We start from the raw sequence: 4,843 nt of genomic DNA, 5'->3' as shown, positions 1-4,843 counted from the left end.
GAGAAATCAAAAACTTTCTGGAAGTAAATGAAGACAACAACACAACATATCAAAACTTATGGGATACAGCAAAAGCAGTATTGAGAGGCAAATTTATAGCAATAGGTGCCTATACCAAGAAATTGGAAAGGTACCAAATAAATGAGCTTTCAGCGCACCTCAAGGACCTAGAAAAACTGCAGCAAACCAAACTGAAATCTAGTAGGAGAAGAGAAATAATTAAAACCAGAGAAGAAATTAACAGGATTGAATCAAGAAAAACATTACAAAAAATCAGCCAAGCGAGAAGCTGGTTTTTTGAAAAAATAAACAAAATTGACACCCCATTGGCCCAACTAACTGAAAAAAGAAGAGAAATGACCCAAATCAATAAAATCAGAGATGAAAAAGGAAATGTAACAACAGACACCACAGAAATAAAAAGAATCATCAGAAATTACTACAAGGACCTGTATGCCAGCAAACAGGAAAACCTATCAGAAATGGATAGATTCCTGGACACATGCAATCTACCAAAATTGAACCATGAAGACATCGAAAACCTAAATAGACCCATAACTGAAACAGAAATTGAAACAGTAATAAAGACCCTCCCAACAAAGAAAAGCCCAGGACCAGATGGATTCACTGCTGAATTCTACCAGACATTTAAAGAAGAACTAATCCCATTTCTTCTCAAACTATTCAGAACAATTGAAAAAGAGGGAATCCTCCCAAATTCTTTCTATGAAGCCAGCATCACCTTAATCCCTAAGCCAGAGAAAGATGCAGCACTGAAAGAAAATTACAGACCAATATCCCTGATGAACATAGACGCAAAAATCCTCAATAAAATTCTGGCCAATAGAATACAACAACACATCAGGAAAATCATCCACCCAGACCAAGTGGGATTCATCCCTGGTATGCAGGGATGGTTCAACATACGCAAATCAATCAATGTGATTCACCACATTAACAGACTGCAGAAGAAAAACCATATGATTATCTCAATTGATGCAGAGAAAGCATTTGATAAAATTCAACACCCTTTCATGATGAAAACTCTAAGCAAATTGGGTATAGAAGGAACATTCCTCAATATAATCAAAGCAATTTATGAAAAACCCACGGCCAGCATCCTATTGAATGGGGAAAAGTTGGAAGCATTTCCACTGAAATCTGGCACCAGGCAGGGATGCCCACTCTCACCACTGCTATTTAACATAGTTCTGGAAGTTTTAGCCAGAGCCATCAGACAAGAAAAAGAAATCAAAGGAATACAAATCAAGAAGGAAGAAGTCAAACTATCCCTCTTTGCAGACGATATGATTCTGTACTTAGAGGATCCAAAGAACTCTACTAAGAGACTATTGGAACTCATAGAGGAGTTTGGCAAAGTGGCAGGATATAAAATCAATGCACAAAAATCAACAGCCTTTGTATACACAAGCAATGCCATGACTGAGAAAGAGCTGCTAAGATCAATCCCATTCACAATAGCTACAAAAACAATCAGATACCTTGGAATAAACTTAACCAAGGACGTTAAAGATCTCTACGATGAAAACTACAAAACCTTAAAGAAAGAAATACAAGAGGATACCAAAAAATGGAAAAATCTTCCATGCTCATGGATTGGAAGAATCAACATCATCAAAATGTCCATTCTCCCAAAAGCAATTTATAGATTCAATGCAATCCCAATCAAGATACCAAAGACACTCTTCGCAGATCTAGAAAAAATGATGCTGAAATTCATATGAAGGCACAAGAGACCTCGAATAGCTAAAGCGATCTTGTACAACAAAAACAAAGCCGGAGGCATCACAATACCAGACTTCAGGACATACTACAGGGCAGTTGTAATCAAAACAGCATGGTACTGGTACAGAAACAGATGGATAGACCAATGGAACAGAATTGAAACACCAGAAATCAACCCAAACATCTACAGCCAACTTATATTTGATCAAGGATCTAAAACCAATTCCCAGAGCAAGGACATCTATTCAATAAATGGTGCTGGGAAAACTGGATTTCCACGTGCAGAAGCATGAAGCAAGACCCCTACCTTACACCTTACACAAAAATCCACTCAACGTGGATTAAAGACCTAAATCTACGTCCTGACACCATTAAGTTATTAGAGAACATTGGAGAAACCCTTCAAGATATTGGCACAGGCAAAGAATTTCTGGAAAAGACCCGGGAGGCACAGACAGTCAAAGCCAAAATCAACTATTGGGATTGCATCAAATTGAGAAGTTTCTGTACTGCAAAAGAAACAGTCAGGAGAGTGAAGAGACAACCGACAGAATGGGAAAAAATATTTGCAAACTATGCAACAGATAAAGGGTTAATAACCAGAATCTACAAAGAGATCAAGAAACTCCACAAAAACAAAACCAACAACCCACTTAAGAGATGGGCCAAGGACCTCAATAGACATTTTTCAAAAGAGGAAATCCAAATGGCCAACAGGCACATGAAAAAATGTTCAAGGTCACTAGCAATCAGGGAAATGCAAATCAAAACCACAATGAGGGTTCACCTCACCCCGGTTAGAATGGCTCACATACAGAAATCTACCAACAACAGATGCTGGCGAGGATGTGGGGAAAAAGGGACACTAACCCACTGTTGGTGGGAATGCAAACTGGTCAAGCCACTATGGAAATCAGTCTGGAGATTCCTCAGAAACCTGAATATAACCCTACCGTTCGACCCAGCCATCCCACTCCTTGGAATTTACCCAAAGGAGTTTAAATTGATAAACAAAAAAGCGGTCTGCACCCTAATGTTTATTGCAGCACAATTCACAATAGCCAAGACCTGGAACCAACCTAAATGCCCATCAACGGTAGACTGGATAAAGAAATTATGGGATATGTATTCTTTAGCGTACTATACCGCAGTAAGAAACAACGAAATCCAGTCATTTGCAACAAAATGGAGGAATCTGGAACACATCATGCTGAGTGAAGTAAGCCAGTCCCAAAGGGACAAATACCATATGTTCTCCCTGATCGGTGACAACTGACTGAACACCAAAAAGGAAACCTCCTGAAGTGAAATGGACACTATGAGAAATGGTGACTTGATCAGCATAGCCCTGACTGCTAATGGACAACTTAATACATTATCCCTCTTAGTATTTTTTTTTTGTCTGTTCTACTTAATATGACTGGTTTAATTCTGTAATTATCACACGTTATTCTTAAGTGTTGAAAATTAACTGAAATGTGATCCCTGTTAAACATAAGAGTGGGAATAAGAGAGGGAAGAGATGTATAATTTGGGGCATGCTCGGGCTGACTTGCCCCAATTGGTAGAGTTGGAAACATACCAGGGGATTCCAATTCAATCCCATCAAGGTGGCATGTGCCAATGCCATCTCACTAGTCCAAGTGATCAATTTCAGTTCACAATTGATCATAATGAAAGGACTAAGAGTCAAAGGGAGCACATAAACAAGTCTAGTATCTGCTAACACAAACCGATAGAATAAATAAAGGGGAGAGTGATCCAACATGGGAAGTGAGATACTCAGCAGACTCATAGAATGGCGGATGTCCTAAATAGCACTCTGTCCTCAGAATCAGCCCTAAAGGCATTCGGATCTGGCTGAAAAGCCCATGAGAGTATTTCAGGCATGGAAAGCCTAGACACTCTGGCAAAAAGATCTCTGTGAGTGAGATCCCAGTGGAAAGAACAGGTTTTCAAAGAAGGAGGTACCTTTCTCTGAAGGGAGGAGAGAACCTCCACTTTGAGTATGACTTTGTTAAACAAGATAAGAGTCGGAGAACTCAAAAGGCTTCCATAGCCTTGGAAACTCATGACTGGAGCATAGGGAGATTACTGATGCCATAAACAGGAGTGTCAATTGGTAAAGTCAACAACAGGAGTCACTGTGCACTTACTCCTCATGTAGGATCTCTGTCCTTAACGTGCTGTACACTGAGGCTTAATGCTATAACGAGTACTCAAACAGTATATTTCACTTTGTGTTTCTATGGGGGTGCAAACGACTGAAATCTTTACTTAATGTACACTAAACTGATCTTCTGTAAAAAAAAAAAAAAGAAAGAAAGAAATTATCAATTCCCAACTTGTCTCTCACTGGGATTAAACATGACAATAGGTCTGATCTGATTTCATCATCATTTAAAAAAAATCATCTATTATTTTTCACTTTATGTTTCTGTGTGGGAACAAACTGTTGAATCCTTACTTAAGGTATACTAAGCTGATCTTCTGTATATTAAGATAATCGAAAATGAATCTTGATGTGAATGGAAGGGGAGAGGGAGTGGGAAAGGGGAGGGTTGTGGGTGGGAGGGACGGTATGGGGGGGAAGCCATTGTAACACATGAGTCGTACTTTGGAAATTTATATTCATTAAATAAAAGATTAAAAAAATAGGAAAGTGAAGAGGGAACCAACAGAATGGGAAAAAAATATTTGCAAACCATGCAACAGATAAAGGATTAATAACCAGAATCTAAAAAGAGATCAAGAAACTCCACAAAAACCAACAACCCACTTAAGAGATGGGCCAAGGACCTCAATAGACATTTTTCAAAAGAGGAAATCCAAATGGCCAACAGACACATGAAAAAATGTTCAGGATCACTAGCCATCAGGGAAATGCAAATCAAAACCACAATGAGGTTTCAACTCACTCCGGATAGAATCCTCACATACAGAAATCTACCAACAACAGATGCTGGCGAGGTTGTGGGGAAAAATGGACACTAACCCACTGTTGGTGGGAATGCAAACTAGTAAAGCCACTATGGAAGTCAGTTTGGAGATTCTTCAGAAACCTGAATATAACCCTGCCATACAACCCAGCCATCCC

This window comes from Oryctolagus cuniculus, chromosome 20 (assembly GCF_051225735.1).
Source record: "Oryctolagus cuniculus isolate XC-2025 breed Fujian yellow rabbit chromosome 20, ASM5122573v1, whole genome shotgun sequence".
Lineage (NCBI taxonomy): Eukaryota > Metazoa > Chordata > Mammalia > Lagomorpha > Leporidae > Oryctolagus > Oryctolagus cuniculus.
This window is presented reverse-complemented; position numbering follows the sequence as displayed.